This window comes from Acanthaster planci, linkage group LG15, assembly GCF_054643075.1.
Source record: "Acanthaster planci isolate LZ-2023a linkage group LG15, COTS_SCS, whole genome shotgun sequence".
Taxonomy (NCBI): Eukaryota; Metazoa; Echinodermata; class Asteroidea; order Valvatida; family Acanthasteridae; genus Acanthaster; species Acanthaster planci.
In genome coordinates, this window is record NC_141791.1 from 12,317,382 (window position 1) to 12,335,741 (window position 18,360).

At 42.7% G+C, this 18,360-nt stretch overlaps 1 protein-coding gene across 6 annotated transcripts in view; it reads left to right on the forward strand.

The window, feature by feature from the left end:
• Nucleotides 1–18,360, forward strand: part of dmd (dystrophin) — a 173,713-nt gene that overhangs the window by 99,778 nt on the left and 55,575 nt on the right. The gene's annotated exons all lie outside the window — the stretch shown is intronic.

An 18,360-nucleotide genomic window follows, 5' to 3' on the forward strand; every position in this document is an offset into this window, starting at 1 on the left:
GGTTTTTGTGCAGATGCAGTTGAAAATTAAAACCATTTACCTAACCATGTGCCTGTGCTTTGTATCAAGTTGTCTTCTGGTTCACAATTCGTATCCATCAGGTTCAAAGGTCCTTCAGTTCACGTCGTACGTACGTAATTCACGGTTAGGAGACGAATATTCCTTGCGGCTGTATGCACTTTCGTAGCTGCAGCCCACGGGGGCCACGGTGTGCGCTGAACTGGAGGGAATTCTCACCCTGCATCCCCTTTGCATTTCCAACCCACCCTCAAAATGTGTCAACCTCATGATTTGAACACCACGTACGTGGATGTGCACATCATCCACTTGACGCCCATAGTGGTGCTGTGTGATGGAGAGCCAAGGCAGAGATGCTGTAGCAGTATTTTGTTAAAAAAAAAAAAAACCCAGAAGTTATCAATAACTCTTTGGAAACAAAGATACAACATGTGTTCCTTTCTGTTGCGGTGTTGGTTGTCTGAAAATTGAGTTTGACATTTTTTACAAGAAAGCACAGCATGCTGAGGTCACAAGTATGTTCTTGTGGTGTCAGTGACGTGCTGTGGGGCAAAGTGTTAACTTTGCAGCTGACAACAGTACTGCTGTAATCTTAGGCTTTGCAGAAGACAAAAGACAGACATGCCTTTCAGGACTTGATAGTCTAAGGAAACACCGAGTTTGCCCACATGTACAATTTATATAAGTGTACAACTAAAGGGTATGTTTTTGTGTTTATGGAACAAAAGTATGTTGCTCATGTCATAAAACCATGAACAGAACCTGAGGCCATTGCTGTTCACAGAAATAGCAAAGAATCAAATGCTCAACCAATAACCAAAATCTGAATCGGTTCTGTTTGAAAACACCTGCCAAAGCACACTCCACACATGCTGTGAGGATTTTCCAGAATCCGGTTTTAGTCGGCCGATTGATCCCATACCAAACTGTTTTATTTAGCACAGGTCCGACTAAGCTGCTGTAAGATCTGTAATGCAAGCCCACAAGAGACTTATGATTTAAACATGCTTCATGTTCATTCAGTCATGTTAAAATGCATCTCTTATTCATTCAGTAATGTTGAAATCCATATACAGTATCACGTTTTATTATACAGCAATGTGGTGTCAAAAGTACCCTTGAAATGTTACTCTTAAGAAATTGATCTCTGCATTTTTGATGTAAAACATTATCTCCTCTTAGATATCAAGGACAACAATTGAACTGTAACTGTGCGTGTCTCTTGCATGGAAACCGTTGTTCACAGCAATGGGCACATTGTGCTCATGTTCAGCATTGCATCAATATTGATTGGTTTCCGTGGCAACACTGTAGACAGTGTGCACAGTTGGTTTGGGCTGACAGTAACTTCCCCGGTGTAGTCACCAGGAATGGAGTTTGCATGAGATCTATGTACATGAACTTACTATTGTACTCTTTTCTGACTTTCATACAGTTAAGGTTTCTTCATTACGTTCAGACAAAAAAATTGCCTATGGCATCCTTCCAGTCTGCTCCCACAGACCCAGTCAGTTGATTAATGCCAAAAGAAATGCAGGACTCCATACAAGGTTCAAAGCTTTTTGATGAAGTCATTTAGCTGCGGTCACTTGATGCCAGATGGCACAAATCCCTTGGTTTGCATGTTCAATCAAACCGTAAGACCTTGCATACAAGGTTCTTTATTAGGCCAGGAAAATTGAATTTCTACCATGGGCTTAAACTAAAACAAAATTAGTCAGTGTTCCCAATTTGTCCAGTTCATTTAGAGCAGATTTGTGAAATATATTAGCTCAGCTTGGAAGGAGAATATGAACTCTGAAATGAGGAGCGTATTTTTTTGCAAGGCATTTGTTTGCTGTGTCTCGCTGTTTCGGCTTTCACAAGCTTCAGCTCGGCAGGGCAGACTTTAACCAGGTTTGAGCCAAAACCTGTCAAGGACTACGGGCTGGGCCCAATTTTGTGGCACTGTTTTGCAAAAAACACTGCTTTCAAATTATTTTTTTTAAGCGAAAGCCTTTATGTGTCATAGGCAGTACATCGCATCATTATGCATTTCAACAACTTGCCCATTCTTCCCGAGCAAAACTTTTCTTTGTTGAGCAATTTTTGTGTACTCTGTGACATATTTTACTAATGGGCCAGGGCTGAAAATATCTGTCCAGAGTAAACATCAGTATGTAGACAGGACCCATATAGCACAGCCCATGGCTCACATATTCACCTGTTTTGCAATGCATACAAATCAAGCCTCACCAAACCTCTTCCGTGTTATATTTTTATAAATTTTCATGAACAAGTGTGTTACTGTAATCACTGTGGCTGTGATATGAGTAGTAGCTTTCTGGGTGTAATGGACCGGACCGATGCTGGTTTACGGTCGACTAAAGTATGTTGTAAAGCTCGGCATTCTCTTGAAATGAGTCCCAGTGAGTCACAGGTTTTTAATACAATTACGAGGTGGATTGGGAGTTGATTTCCTCAATTTTGTGGGTGAAACCAGTCCTGATGAAGCTGATTAACGGAGAGACCTGTACTCCCTCATGGTGAGATCAGAGGGTGCCAAGATTGCAGTAGGTTTGCCCTGGAGGAGAACATGTTAGAGAGATCGTGGTAAATATCTCGGTGACAAATTTTAGAAGGAGAAAGTGGGAGCCATGTCACATGTACTATTACACACTTAGCTGCTGGTCAGCAGAAAGATGTTGGCCGTTGTCGGCAGGGCACCAATCGCACATGGATACACGTGTCAGGCCATGTCCAAATTACATGTGCGTAATTTAAAGCTGCAGCCAAATAAGTTAGACATGGCTTACAGTTGCTTTTGAGCTGGCAGCCTGTTTTTGCTTAGCAAACATTTGTTGTGCATAGCAGATACCTCTTCTCAACAGCCCTGTGAATTTATAGCAACAGGGCATCAGTTAAAATTTTAATCATGTTGTATATACGCAGATACTTTCGGTGCATCTCCTTGTGTAGGATGCTCAGTGTGATGTGGGGATGAAAGACTGTTTTTTGCTGTCATATCTTTACGTCTAAGGACTCATTTTCTTTGGCCAGCAATGTGAAATGGGAGTTTCTTCTAACTTACAGCGTCAGCCTCAAGTGGTTTGTAACAGTCCGGTCACTGCTTGAAATGAGAATTTTCCCATTGACGTTGACAGGTGTTTTTCAGGGGTAATTGTAAATCGACCCCTGAGAGCTCTGAAACATTGGAGCACAACTCCTTTGTGACTGCAGCATCTAGGCTGGAAAAAAGATTTTTTTCCTTGTTGACTCAGTTGCTCACTTGGTTGCTTATTGCAAACACGAAATCAGGACTGCGGCTTCTCACTGTCAAAACCAAAGTAAAAGGCAATCTCAGCTCTCCATTCATGCCTTTCTCAGTCAGTTCAAGAGCCGAATTTCACTCCTCCAAACCCTCCTCCATGGCAACGACCGAAGGAGGAGAGAGAGCATCAAGGAATAACAAGATTTCTAAGTTTAAGATTTCAAAGAAAGCTTCCCCAAGGAGTTGCATGAATCATGCGGCTTTTATTCCAGTCAATTGAGCCGCTCTTTCTCCTCGTGCTGACAGTTTGAAAGACGATGCACGTTGCCTGCGAGAAGAAAGCCGCGCACGTTCCGAGGCAAGTTGTGGGAGGATGGAGAGTTTTTGTAGCTGGGACTGATCTAAGAGCCAGAAAATGTGTCAGTGGCAGCTAGATTTCACCAGTAGGAATCTTGACACCTTGTAGTTTTAGGAACAGGGCATGCTGTACGGTACATCCCCATGGTTCACGTCTTTACAGTGAGCTGTAATAGCCACTGAAATTATGAGCAAGTCAGTAGACTTGACGTTGTCGGCAAATGTTTAGCATGACTGGTATCCTGGGGCAGGAAAAACACAGCGGGCAACATGATCCGTGAACAAGTTGCGTCCCCAGCACATAGAATAGGATTTATCGTCATAATTTATGTGGCAGATGGGCCTTATTTTCGCTGTCTTGCATCAGAGTCACTTTGTGCATCCGATTCTGTCTACGCAACGTGTGCAGTTGCACTGGGGAATTCACGATTAAATTTTCCCCACTCCTTCAAGGCAGTAAATCTCAAAATTCTCGCACTTGTACAACACACCGGCACGTTAATTTTACAGACTAGTGCCGCTTGAGAGAGATTTACGAGTGGGATTTCCGAACGATTGTGTGTTTGCGATGCATAACGCAAAAGAGAGCGTTTTGCCTTCTCAAACCTGCAGCTGGGTCTAACTTGGAAGGGTGGATCTAAAGAGGGCTTATTTTGTGTTGGGGAAATTATGAAATATCAACAGTCACATTTTCTGTTTACTGATGGGCCTTTTAATTTTTTTTTTTACCAATGAGTGACCGGGAGGCCTTTCAGATTAAAGAGGTTAGACCAGACAGCCACATAGAGTAATCACATAAAATGTTCTACTTCTGATATCCATCCATTTTCCCATCCTCTGTCTGCCAGTTTTTCTCTTTCAACCGAGTGGGTACTGGAAATGTCATACTTGATAACAGCCAGTCATAATCAAATCACACTGTGCAGCAGCCGCTGCCATCTTAGCTGGCAATTTTTTTTTCATTTGATCTCGGCTGGCTGTGTCGGTAACCGAACCGTTTTCATCTTGCCTAATGAGAGCAGCACATGTGTGTGCAAACCCGTAAAAATCTTTCACACCCAAAGTACCGACAGCAAATTTAACCAAGCCTCTTTCTTTCAGTGACGTTATTAAAAACATTTTTCAAGATCTGCACGTAAGTATTTCTCCCGTGATTGGTGCTAAAATTGCTTCAAGAATTAATTTCCCTGAATACGGTACTTTACAAAAGGTTTTACCTTCAGCCCAGCACTCCTAAAAAGTTAAAATAATCACATAAAAAATTTTTAATAAAGGGCAAACCGCCAACTCTTTACTACATGTGTATTAATGTTGTTAGTGAGATCAGTTCAGTGTGTACATATGCTTCCGAGGCGTGCAACCTAAAGGCTTGTACAGTATATTAACAAATCACTGATTTCATAAACAGCACCGCGAAAAGCAGTGTCAACAACTCTAGCGGTCCTCGGTCATCAATATCCTTATTATTCATTCACAGCGCGCTTATGATAACGCTCAGCAATGCGATTGCGTCTTGAACGGCCCTGTTGATCTCTCCCCACAGAAGGATTAAAAAAAAAACCTGTCCAAATAAAAAACGGTGGGACTTTGCCAGATCAGGGAGTCATCAAATAAGCAACGATCACGCTTACCCCCGCGCCAAATCTGATTTCAGGGTTGCAGTTCAACAGAGGACTTTTATGAGTAGTAGTCAAGCAGAAGACTTACTTTTGGGGGGGGCGGTCATGTTAATTTTGCTTTGACTATGTTACCAGTACAACAACTAGAATCCCAAGCCAATTTTCAGCCGTGCCATCAAGCTCCCTCGGCCTCACCTTTTTTTTTTAAGATAGATATAATACCCTCCTGTCTTTGTCACTCTTCCCTTTTTTTTCATCCCAAACCCTCGCATATTGTCGAGTATTTGCATCCTGTGTTTGCTTAAGTCTGGATCAATGGCAGGAACGTGAGGAAGTGGTTGGCAGGGAGGACAAGCTGCGAGCTTTCAGGACAGAAACTGAAGAAGAGAGAATCCGGGTGAACGAAAGATCTTCACAAACGGACTTAACATAAAGGACAGGAAAAACAACCAGTCCGAACAGGTGGAACAGCATGTTTATTATGCAGTGTTCAGCATGGTCCCATCAAAGTTAGAGTTTGGGCGTCTTCTTGGAAAGTGGCCCGTGCTTACTGAGAATTGGAAGCGATTTTTTTGGGGGGGGGTGAGGGACTGTATGTATTACTTGTATAAGAAGATTTTGCTCAGAGAAGATGTAATCTGTGCTTTGGTACAAAGTTTTCCGTGAGCTCATTAAACGTGTTGTTATATATTACACTAGGCACTCATGTGTCTTGGGTTCATTAGTAAAAGGCTGCTTTTCAGCTTTCTTGCTTTGAGGAATGTGTTACCCATTTCTTTGGGGATTTATGTGTGGTTGATACGTTTACATGTGGTCAAAAAAAGAATTCTGGCACCAAAGTGTCGATAGTTCAATCACAGAGTGCAGTCTTTGGGGCACTTATTGTGAGGAGACATGAAGGAGTGGAGTTCTGTATGTGACCCTGAATATCTTCAAATGTCATCAAGGAGGGAGTCTGAGTGCAGGCATTTGAAGTCTTTGATATGGTCACAAACTGATCGTCACCATTCAACCACTTCCGAGAAGTGACAGGACTTCTATTAAGTGACTTGGGGTGTTCCGCATATGGTACTGTTGGTCTCTATCTGCATCTCTTGTTGGCAGCAAATTGGGAGGTGAGTTTCTTCTGTCACCCACATGCCTCAAACAGTGAACCAAGCCCACTTATGGACCTCATCACAGTGTTGAATTCAGTCAGGAAGAAAAAACCTCACTCTCAATGGTAATGCAAAAATCCTCTTTATTGGCACCCAACTCACCTTCTCATATGACCTTCTCTCAGTTCGGAATATTGAAATTAATTCTTTGATCGATGATGCTATTAACTTTTGCCTATATGGCACCACCCCGGTAATGCGATAAACTTTGCCTCCTGAATCCCCGATAACATCTCTTTCGGAGCGATTCATCCCAGGATTTTTCTAATCCTTTGACTTGCAGTATCTCAATATGCCACTGTGCACGTACGTTGCACCTTTCCCCGGATATAATTGATGATTTCAACTTTTATCAGCACGAGCGGCGGTGGAAATCTTCGGACTTGCAGAAACATCTTAAGTGATTTTTTTTCAGTGGCCGTGATGCAAACAAATTATTGGCAGCGTTTTTTTGGGGGGGGTTTGTTTTGTTGAATTTGAATTTCTTAAATATTTTGTTTGTTGTTGAGAGGGTTATGATCAGTTAATTCGTAAAGTTGTTGATTGTTGAAATGTTTGATTGGATTAAACTTTAAAGCTTGCCTGACATGGATGTTTGTTTAGTTGCGATCAATGCCATGCTTGCTCGTCAAAAGACAAGCATGGGCATCACGAACTGTGAATAGTTGAGCACTGTGACTGTAGATTATTTGGAAACAGAATTTATGGTTTGTAGCTGGCGTTTATCAGTTACACATGCTTAGAACCTTGGTTACCTGAGTAACATGATCCCAAGATTTTTGTGAGAAGGATGAGAAAAACAGCTGTGGTGGGGAAAAAAATCCCCAGAAGCAGATTCTGAAAAGCTACTCACATCAGCCATCCCTACATCAACATCGTTCACAGCCATCTTCTCTCTCTCTCTCTCTTTCTCTCTCTCTCTCTCGGTGTCTGGAGATCCTACTCATTGCTCTCCAGATCAGATTGTTTAATCTCGAGTCGTAATTGCTTCACCAGATGGAGGTGCGTTACCAGAAACGTCTTAATGGATGCTTGGATCAGCTCCCTCGTTCTGTTCTTTCACCCCCAACGGTTTCTCGCAAGCTGCGCTCTCCTCATTTCGCAGACTCTTCTGTTCCTGTATTTTATGGGCAGATTGTCTGTGTTGACCTAGAATGGCCGTAACTTTTTTTGCCCTCTTGCCTCCCGGCAGCAGTCGTACATGTATGTAACTCTAGATGTCTTCTTCCAGGCATTTTATATCCGGCTCGCAGAGCACATCTTCTTGATTTGTGATCGTCCCGGTTGATGCTCATGCTCAGGGGGGGAGGAAAAAAAACGAATTATTTTATGGGGGAAGATAATCAGTCACTTGTTGGAATAACAAAGTGAAGGCAATTGAGGTGAGGGAGTGGTAACAGCGTAAAAGGGGTTTAGGCCGGGGGGGGGGTTGTACTGCAGGATATAGGAGGTAGATTTCAAGTGCATCTGTTCTTGGGGTATGTCTGCCTGGAGTGAAACGAATATTGGCGTTGAATTGTCTGGTAAGGTTTTCTTTCCCGAGTAATGAATCACATTAAGGTCAGAAGTCTTGTGTGGAAGGGTTAGAGCTTCCTCCTTTCTTGTTTTTTTTTTCTTGGTAAAAGAACATGAGCCATCTACATGAGCGGTTGACATGTCGCTGCTGTAGCCGAAATTTTCAAGGAGAGGCTGCACTGGCATGCTTCTGCATTTGAATGGATTCTTTCGAAATAGTGTGGCAACCTCAGATAAATGAGAGAGACCCTCCCATAAAGAGGGGTAACTGTATGCGATACCCTCATGTGTTCATTAGTGGCTTTCACCCGTTGGCCACAGACCTGATGGATACCAAACATTTTGCAATGTTTAGATAAGGCAGTATGCAAGTCTACTTCAGTCTAGTTATCGTGTAGGATGAAAACTTGATGTTGCATTCTCAGCCCTCTCAAATGAGGCTTGCTTGCCCCCTCCCCCAAGTTTCAAAGAAAAGCAAAGATCGTGCTGGTGCATATCTGGGCCAGACATTGTCAAGAAAGCACCAAAGGACATCGTGTTGTTTAGAGATGATGGATACTGAACCTGACTGCTACCCCAGGGCCATGAGCAGGCACGCTTACACTCCCTGACGTCTTGTGAAAATATCATCCGTACAGTATGCTGACCAAAGGCAACCTCAGCAGAATATTTTTAGGGGGCTTTTTCATCTTTTTTTGCATCCTTGGGCCCCGCTGGGGTTTGGGTATCGGTTCCCACTGCGATCGTCTCTTAGCATGGAACTTCACTCTGCCGTCATTTGATTCCCTCGGCATAATTGAAACTTACTTCGTGTTCATCTTTGCCATGTGGTTAAACACATCAAATGTAGTAAGTTGATCTGACCATGCCAGTAAAATGTGAAAAACAGGGAGGAGGAGGTGGGAAGTCAACTTCTGGACACTGCCACAGGAACTTCAGTGTGCACTCCCTGAAAGGTGACTTGGAACACAGACTTGCAGAATCCAAGCTTAGTGGTTGATCATGATTCATTGTGTGTTGAATACATCACTTCTTGAAGGAGGCTCTCAGTTGAACTCAAAAGAAAGATCATCTCATGCGATGAAGCAATGAAATGAAGACTGGTTCTAACCAATCTTCAACCCTAACCCTCTAGGGTATATGTAAAATCATATTGTCATGGGAGGATTTGGGACTGTTAGGGTTAAAGGGAAAAGTCGATGTTAGTGATAGTTGCCTGGTGAAATTGTACTGTATGGCTTGGCCCAGTGTGTACATGTACATGTATGTTGAATGTCCACTTTATAACCCTCTGTGCCTGCAGCATTTGCCAGGGATCAAGGTACAGTGTATATAATTGACTTGGGACCAATTACCAATTTGCCAATGAACTCCTAAGGATGAAAGAGATGCAAGTCTGATTCTCATCCTAAGAAACGCAGTCTTAATCTCTGACGTCTTTGTCTGGCTCTCTCCCCGACTGACCTTGCCGGTACATCAACTTAATTGAAGAATTGGGAATGAGAACTCTTTTAAGAGTGTTGCCGAATAGGTAAGTCACTGCTGCATTAAGTAATTATCCCCCGAGTGGCTTTTATACCAAGCTCTGTGGCTCACTGAGCTGGCTCCATTTGCACACAGAAGCCAGGCTTCCTGATTGTGATGAAACAATCACAGGCGATTTTTTTTCAAGGACAACTTTTTTTTAAATTTTCCATCAGTGTGAAGCTGCCTTTGTGTTGGTCAAGTATTTTATCTGTCAGTTTTCTCCAGTGGAACAATTCAACCTGCGTACATTCACTAATACTTGAAATGAAAACATTCACACTTCCATTGTGTCAGCAGCTGGACACAGGGTACCAGTACTTGTAGACTAACCCTAACCCTCCCACATCTTTCTGAATCCGCCACCAGGTTTTTGGAAGAGTTTGTTGGATTGTGGAAGATACCGGCAGAGCCTTGTTACTACTGATGATGCTCCTTTAAAAGCACTGTACAGTGAATGTGGCATTTATTTCCTGCAAAGTGGTTTGATAAGGAACAATCCAGGAAGCTTAGGTTTATAGCAAAAGCGGCAAACACATTTCAGTCCAAAGGAAATTTTGCCGAAGGGAATGTGCGCTGCTCTGGATGGTTTATAGGGGCACTAAACTCGATGAAGGATGCCCCTATAAATTCTGAAATGATGTGAACATTTGGCTTTCCAAGTATGAAATGTGGTAACACATTGCAGTTGATTCTTCCACGAGGCACGTTAAATCTTCATTATGTTGCAGATGCGAAGGACTGAGACGCATGATGTTTGCACATCACAAATGCAAAGATCAGTTTGATTAAATGAAGTCAGTCGGAGATTGTTCTCCACCAAGCCTTCTTGTTTGCCCTGTTCTTTGGGTGTCATACGTGTGTGGCGTATGTACACATTCTATTTGCAGATGCGAAGGACTGCATTCTCGTTTTATTCCTCAGGAATTGTATCTCAGGACTTAAAATGAATGCCAAATGTGCCAGCAAGAAAACACTTGGAGAAAACGTCTATAAGATCTGTAAATCAAGCATTGATTAACGAATACAAGCTCACTAACAAGAGAGGGTGATCCACCTCTCAACACATAATCAATTTACCACTTAAGCACAAGTTCTGGAGTGTCAGAAACTGAATCTTAGAGGAACCGGAATTCATGCTACTCCACGGGGCCCATGTTCCAAAAAGTATTTTGAATACCGAATTGATTTGACTTGATTCAGACATGGAATTGCCTGAGGCTACTTTGACTCCCTCCTTTCTGTCTCCAAGAGTGAAATTCTTTCACCGAGCAGTAATCTTAAGTTACAGTGCTTCTGCCTCTTTCGAATTCAGCATTTCGTCTGGTGTTGAGGACCGTCACATTGTGAGGTGGCTGAAACCTATTCGGTGATACTGCATCTGCAGTGTTCGTGCCTGCGCCCGTTCACTTCCACCGTTCTTGTATTAGCCGCCCCAGCCCTGAAATCAAACACCACCCACTGGCTCCCAGTTCCTTCTAGGCTGGGTCTCATCAAGACCGCAATCACTGGCATTAATTGGTCTAGATCAATACTCGATGCCTACCCCCTCCCTCCCGCCTGAAATCATCCATTCGATACGCACGCCGAAGGGCGGTCCGTAATGGACTGGGGGAGGAGTGTCGGTCAGTCTTTGAGGACGGAACTGGATGTCTCCAATTGGGAGGGGAAAAAAATCAACACCAGGTCAGGTCCTTAAGTGGATGGTGGAAATGCGCGTACGTGACTCCTGCAATGTTTAGAAGACGGTAAATTGATTTTTTTTATTCATTCTGTGGTGATTCATTCACGAAAGCAAGCTGGTGATGTCTGATGTTCAGTGGAGCAGTGCCTGCCGCAGTGCAGTTTCAAATTTTCTCCTGCTCTCCGATGTCACTTTCTGTCCATCAGTGCGTTTCTGCCTGTCGTAATTTGGGGATTTTAAGTTGGTCCTGCATGTAGTTGAGGCAGAATGAAGACTTTGACCCTTCACCTTACAAACTATGCAAGAATTACTCTAATTTAAGTACCTTTTCCCACACTGACAAGGGATATTTGGTGTAATGCTTATAGTTTGCTTGAAATAAACTCTGTATTATGTAACCTGAAAGTTGTTAACATGAACTTCTTTTGCCCTGTGTTCAAAATGATGATGAATAAGAAGCATTTAGTGTAAAAATGTGGTGTGAACGATTCCAACACTGCTTAGAAATCTTACCTATCGGTAGTCAGTGAAAGTTACAAAAAATTACAATTAAAACAAATGTTTGTTCATATGACAGAACAGTTGACTATAAAATGTGATGGTTCCTTTACAACTTCTCCAGTAAGTACCTTTTTCCCTCTATTTTCTTTTTAAAAAGAAAGAGTTCTGATTAATACTTCCAAGAATAATAATAACGAACCAGAATTCAGTGTCCTTACAGAGAGAATTCACCCCGAAGTCGCTTAATCATTTCGCCCGTCGCCATCCTACCACCTTGGGTCCTTCAATTTAGCAGTCACATTCTTCCCCTAATGACCAGTTAACTGCATGAACGCCTATTCTTTCCACATTACCAGCCTCCCAATACCGCGCCCCAACCGTCACCGCACACCCTGGCCTGAGGTCACTGTACAATACGCATTGCCAAATGGCCCCGATCTGACTTTGCAGAGGCCGGGGTTTAAGGCTTTTAACTCAATTTTCAGGACCGCTTTGGGCCCTGTAATAGGATCAGCTGATCTGATTATAAATGCGCACGCTGGGGATACACAGATCCGCGTGGGGCACGGGCCTGGAAATATTTTTAAGGAGGTGTGAATCTTCTGTCCAGTTTTATGCTGCTGTCTGGTGTAATAGTAGCAGAGTGGTTTTCCAGGGTCACAGGTGCATGCATTGCATTAGTTTCATATCAATGACATACCGGTACATGTTCATATTTGAAATTTTTATTTTTGGAAAACTAATAGAAATCACTTTCATCTCAGATGGAATAATGGGCCGTTCATAGGAATCTGGCATCAGTGTTTTGCGAGTGTGAATACTGATTGTAATTAACATGTTTATAAGAGTGCGCTAACCCTCAAAATTGTACCGTAAGCTTCATTTTCCATGAACGACTGTACAATCCTGTAGCTGAAAACTGGAGCCCAGATCTTTGTTTGAGTTCAAAAAGTTATCGTGCATTTTCACAGTAACAGGACAAGATGAAATTTCTGATTTCTGATGCCCTGGCATTGATGAACTTATCGCGTTGTCATAGAAACAGCCTAAATATAAAAAGGAATGAGCCAAATGAATAAAACACATTGTTCTGTATTCAGAACTCCCATGAAATCTTTGCTTGGGTGATTTTCTGTCAGTACAGCAGTGGGATTGTAATTTCTTCGATCAGTCACGATGAGTGCAATTTTTCCCCCTTTCTGAGAGCAGGGGGGAAGTGTTGGACATGCGTTATTCCAATATGACACGGATTAGTGTAATTTCCAAATTTGACAGCTCTATTTCCACTCCAAATGGGCGGCTATCATTTTTTGTTGCGCCGGGGACCGTCGCCAGAGGATCTTCAGCAATCCAGTAATAACCACTCGGCCCTCCGCTTGGCCGAGCACATGCTCACGTGGGTCTGCAGCTCTTCTCATTCCACTACTGTTTAAACTGCTGCCGGCCCAGGGGCTAAATGGCTTGTGCAGATGCTGCACCCATGCGCGCCGGATATTGTAACCCTCTCGGCCGTGTCAGACCTCACACCTATTTCCACTTGGCCCGGGATTTGGCGATTGGCTTAACAAATGAGGTAATGCATCTTGTCTTTTTTTGTGGCTGTCTGTGTGCCTCAGACTCAAATTGAGAAGTCATGTTTGGAGTGCTGACTGAGTGGATTTTGTTTTTTCCGCTACTTGTACAGGAGGCAAAATACAATAGCGATGATAAAGTAATGGTTGGGATTTTTTCTCTGTAGCTTTCAAAGATTGTGTAGAAATTCGTAAGAAAATGGTCAATTCACGATTGCCTACCGAGTAGTCAGTACCGAGATTTATAAATGTTTACATTGCCAGTTGTGAGGGAATTCATTCCAATTTTGACTAAATTTGGTTTCCATTTCAATAAGCCTTTTGCAAGTTAACTTTGACCCAAATCTGGAACACTGAGTTCTTTAAATTCATGTGAACATAACATCTTGAATTCTCCTTACTAAAACCACTGTTGCTATACCTCATGATTCAGGGCAAACTTTTGCTTAGTTACATAAGAGATGCCTTGCAACAATACACTGTTCTCAATGGATAAGAATGGCACAAGGGAACGAGTCCATTCCAGAGATGATGGTCGCTATGCGAAAGCTTGCCCAGAATCACGAGGTATAGCAACAGTGTCTTTAGTTTGGGGAATTCAAATTGTTATGTTTATGTGCAGTCAGATAACTCAGTGCACCAGATTTTATTCGAATTTAATTCGCAAATGGCTTATTCTGGGACCATCCTATTTGCTGGAGAATTTCCAGTTTTGGAGTCAGAGCCCGTTTAGAGTAATATAGTGTGATTGTTTTCAGTCGGAAACAACACAAGACCGGTTTCAGTGCTGGGAGACACTGGTATTTACTTCTTCGCTGCCATTACATAAACATATATGGATCGGAGGCAGCCGGTCCTCGTGTGAGGGGAAGTCATCGACATTTATTTCACTTCATGCTGGGTCTGTTGGCGTAACGGTCCAGCGCTTATCACATCAAGCCAGGGAGCGTGGGTCCACATTTTAGACACGCATGGCGATCGCTCTGCATTCTCAGATGTGCCTGTTAAATACACTCATGCTCGCCACAGTATCAGTATGCGGCCTGGGTCATTTTTTTGTGGGTTAGAAAACGTTCTGAAGAAACCAGTAAATTGTTGTTTGAGCTTGACCACATCTGACAACTTCAAGTGGTGTCTGATGAACATCCAAGTTGTACAGAGTTGTGATTGTCAATTGCTGATTTATGGCTGTGCCCTTCTTCTACTCTTTTAAGCTGAGAAGAAGCTAGGGCAGAGGCTGGGCATGGGGTTTGAAGGAGATTCTGCCTCCTTCCCTGTTTGCTGTTGTTGTGCTGTGACAGATTTTTACGAAACTCATCTCCAGAATTGCTTGCTATTTCATCCAGGTTTGAATCCAAGCAATAAGTGATTTTTGTGTATGTGTACATGTAGTTTAAATCAATGAAGATTCTCATTGTCATGGTGAATAAGCACTTCCAGGCATGATCAATGGCAAAAGGGTATTGTGGGGGGGGGAAGAACAAATCTGCGCAATTTCTTATTCAACCCGTGCTGAAGCATTGAAGAGTCTGCGAGAAATGCGTATCGATTTCATGAAATTGGTGTCAAAATACACGTACGTGTCCCATACATGTATCAGCAGAAAAGTTGCAGAGTTTTTTCTGGTCAAAGAAAGGCTTTGTGGTGATAATGGAGACGGTGCCTTAGGGTGGGTGGAATTCAGCCCCAGGGCTCGAGTTATTGGTAAAAGCTGTTTGAAGAACCAATCAAGTATTTTGCTGAATGGATTACTTTGTGTCTGAAACTCTGTGTGTGGGTAAAGCATCCAGGTTGAATCGATCGCTGAGACACCCGACCAGCTTTAAGCCCAACTGTGTCTCCAGCTGGTACTCGACCGCTTCAATATCGAGCGCGGTCGATAATTCTCCATGTTCTTAGCGTGGTTGTAATGCTGAACCCAACAGATCACATTCATGTTCAACTCCCATTCATTTTAATTACACGTGACATGATCCCAGCCGGCGGCCGTCCCACTCGCAAGCTGTCAACACAGCGACTAGGAGCTCTGCCTCTGTTTCAAGGCAAACTAACCCTGATTTTCCGCTGCCGTGATGTGCGAAATGTGTCTTTGTCTGTCTTCTGCTCATTTTTAAATGTTGTTTAAGATACCTTCCAATATGGCAACACTGAAATAGTGTCATTTTCAAATCAAGATAAGAGTAAATGTAGTTTGTTCATCCTTTTATGCTTTGCTGTTTTGAAAAGAACAAAGCGTTCATCCGCAGAGTTGAGTCTGCTTTGGAGGAGACCGTTTCCGACAGGAAACACCAGTGAGACAAAAGTTGTTGATGTCTCAGTGTTAGATTTCACTTCCACGAATTGAAAGCTGAAAGCAAATTTGATAATGTCTGAATTTGTTTGCATTGTTCTGGGAACAGGTTATATGATTTCATTTACAAATTTCATGGCCAGGAAACTGATGCTGTGCAAGTGTTTGCAGCCAAATTGTATTATCGGCACTCTTTTTGAGCCTATTTTGTGGCCAATCGGATAAGGGTAATTCCAGAAATCAGGGGTCCAAAAGTGTGACATTTTTGTGTCCCTTTTACATCTGGACTTTGTTATTTGACATGGAAACATCGCCGGAATTGATTTCAAAGTATTACTGTTTGTTTGGCAGGTAATTTGCATTGATTCATCACTCTTGGAAATTAGAAAATGTGTTCTGAACTTACAAAATCATAGGTCAGATCTAACAGGGACACGAAAAAAATGGACCCCTAATTTCTGGAACTACCCATAAAGCATATTGAGCACTTCAGCACTGTAAGTGATAACTCAAAGGATTTAAACACTTTGAAGTTAGGCCAGCATTCCCAAATTTTGAGATTACTTCTAACTCTATAGAGTCCTTTTGCCTCGACATGATTTCCCTGGTGCATGTAAACTTAACCTTTAAGAAGTCGGTGACTAGAAACAGAAGTGTCTGGGACACAAAGACTCACTTTCAGATGGTGAAACTCTGAAAATAGGAGACAAGAATCATCCCCCACTCGCTGGCAATCATTAACGGACCGCTGATGAGATTGCTCCAAGCAAACAGTTCCTGGACGCAGATAGCTTTGCAATGCAGCCACCCACAATTTCACAGAGTATAAATCAGTCTCGTTCCTTGTAGAGGATTAAGACTTCATTGGAATATCTACGACATGACCACACACGGAAATATACTTCGTCTTCTGTGGTTTCTTGCTTTAAAGATTTGTCGTTTCACAATAACTCTTTCTGTCAGAAGCATTTTTGATTGTGTCTGTAACATTCCTGTAACTGAACATTAGCTCTAGTTTACATTTGAGTAACAATTCATCAGATTCAAACCCACACATTGCAGGCTCTCAGAACACAAGTATTACTCGCATGTCATATTCACTCAGCTCCTTGGGAATTCCATTTCACACCGGCGGTGTTAGTAAATCTTAATTTTGAGCCCCGAGCTGTCGTTCCGCTCTGGCCAGAACCTGCCGTAATCCCCTCGGGCCAAACAGAAATTACCACCGTGGAAGTATCAGCTGCATGTACATGTATATTCCTTAGACAGAGACCTCACCTTGCTAGGCATGTTAGCTTTACTGTTTTAAGATAATCAAAGCATACAGTGAGAGGGAAAGATAGTCTTTATAATTCCCGGCCAAGTCCTAAGGCCATGAATGAGCCTTGCCCATTCCATGGTTCTACTGTGCAGGAAATACACCTGAGCAAGTGATGTATGTCTCACAAAAAGTTAAATGAGAATTGACATTAAGCCACGTGTACCTCACATGCTGTTTGACAGGCAGTCCCATCTCATTTAGCAAATGCTACATGTATCTGTGCTGTGTGTTAAGCCCTGTAAGATGTGCACCGCGATGCTGCATGCACTGGGCCTTAATTAGGAGCCACAGCCGTGCTGAACCACTTTAAATTGAATTTTCTCATCCGTCACCGATGCACTGTGTAATATTAAGCATCTGGACTTGAAGTTAAGCATGAGCATCAGTTTTACAGTGACTATAGAGAGACATGAGACACATGGATGTCATTGTCACTGTGCACCTGGTGTCTGTGCAAAGATATACATTGTATCACCCAGCTTGTGTACATTCAGATGAAAATCTGTTGTGCTCAATCTGTGCCATATGGGGTCCTTAGTGGCACTTTATGGTTCCCAAACCATTCCTGCGAGAACTCGAAGTGCCATCTACTGTTTGTGCACAAAAGCCCATGCATTCTGCAGTTCGTAGAGTATCACCTGCGCTTACCTTCCTAACAAAACCCTTGACATCCTTGGGACAGGACTAGCATGGTGCCGGCACCAGCACCAGTATAAAGCCATGAAGAGTTGGCCACTTGAAGGCCACGTTAACTTCTGGAAGCAACTTTGCGAAGGTAGTGATATGTGCATATATCAAATAGCCGGACCAACTTGGCTCCACAACCTGGGGACTTTTGCAACACATTTTAAAATGGACCAGAGAACCATGGACCAAGACTCATGGGATAAACATACCACCAATGTTGTGTGTAATTTATTCGGTGTCATCTCGGTTGGAACAAACGAGGAACCAAAACAAGATGCAGCTGAGCGTAACATGAGGAGTCTGATCGACCTCATTAAAGGAGGAGTTAGTGTGGCAAAGTCAACCAGATTCGTCATGGTGATTTGGCAGCGAATATCCAAAATATTTAAGCAAACTATTAAGCCTATCATCCTAAATTACGCTTCATGGTGTTTTTCCTCCAGTAACAATGCCTGATTGAATCCTAATCACTTTGTTCTGGCTGAGGTCTCTCCAGTAAGCCACAAAGATAGATGTAGGGGCAGCTCATTAAATAATTGCCAAACCATTACCCCAAGCAGGCCATTTGTCCTAATGAAGACATCATTCGCTCAAATTGGTTTCTGAATAAATTCAAAGGAATCAGTCAGCAAGTCATTGTTGTACTCTGATCATAATGAGTATGATATCCATCGCTGTCCAGAAAAACCCATTAAGGGCCAGTTTTTTGCACAAGCTGGTACGCCACAATTCTGGGAGGACCTGTTTGTTACCCAATCCCCGCTAGCCTGGATAAGGTTTTCAGTCAACCAGACGATATGCACAGTTGCTGTGGCAATAGTATTCATCTGCACTCATTCCCACACATTTCCCTCTTCAACATAAAA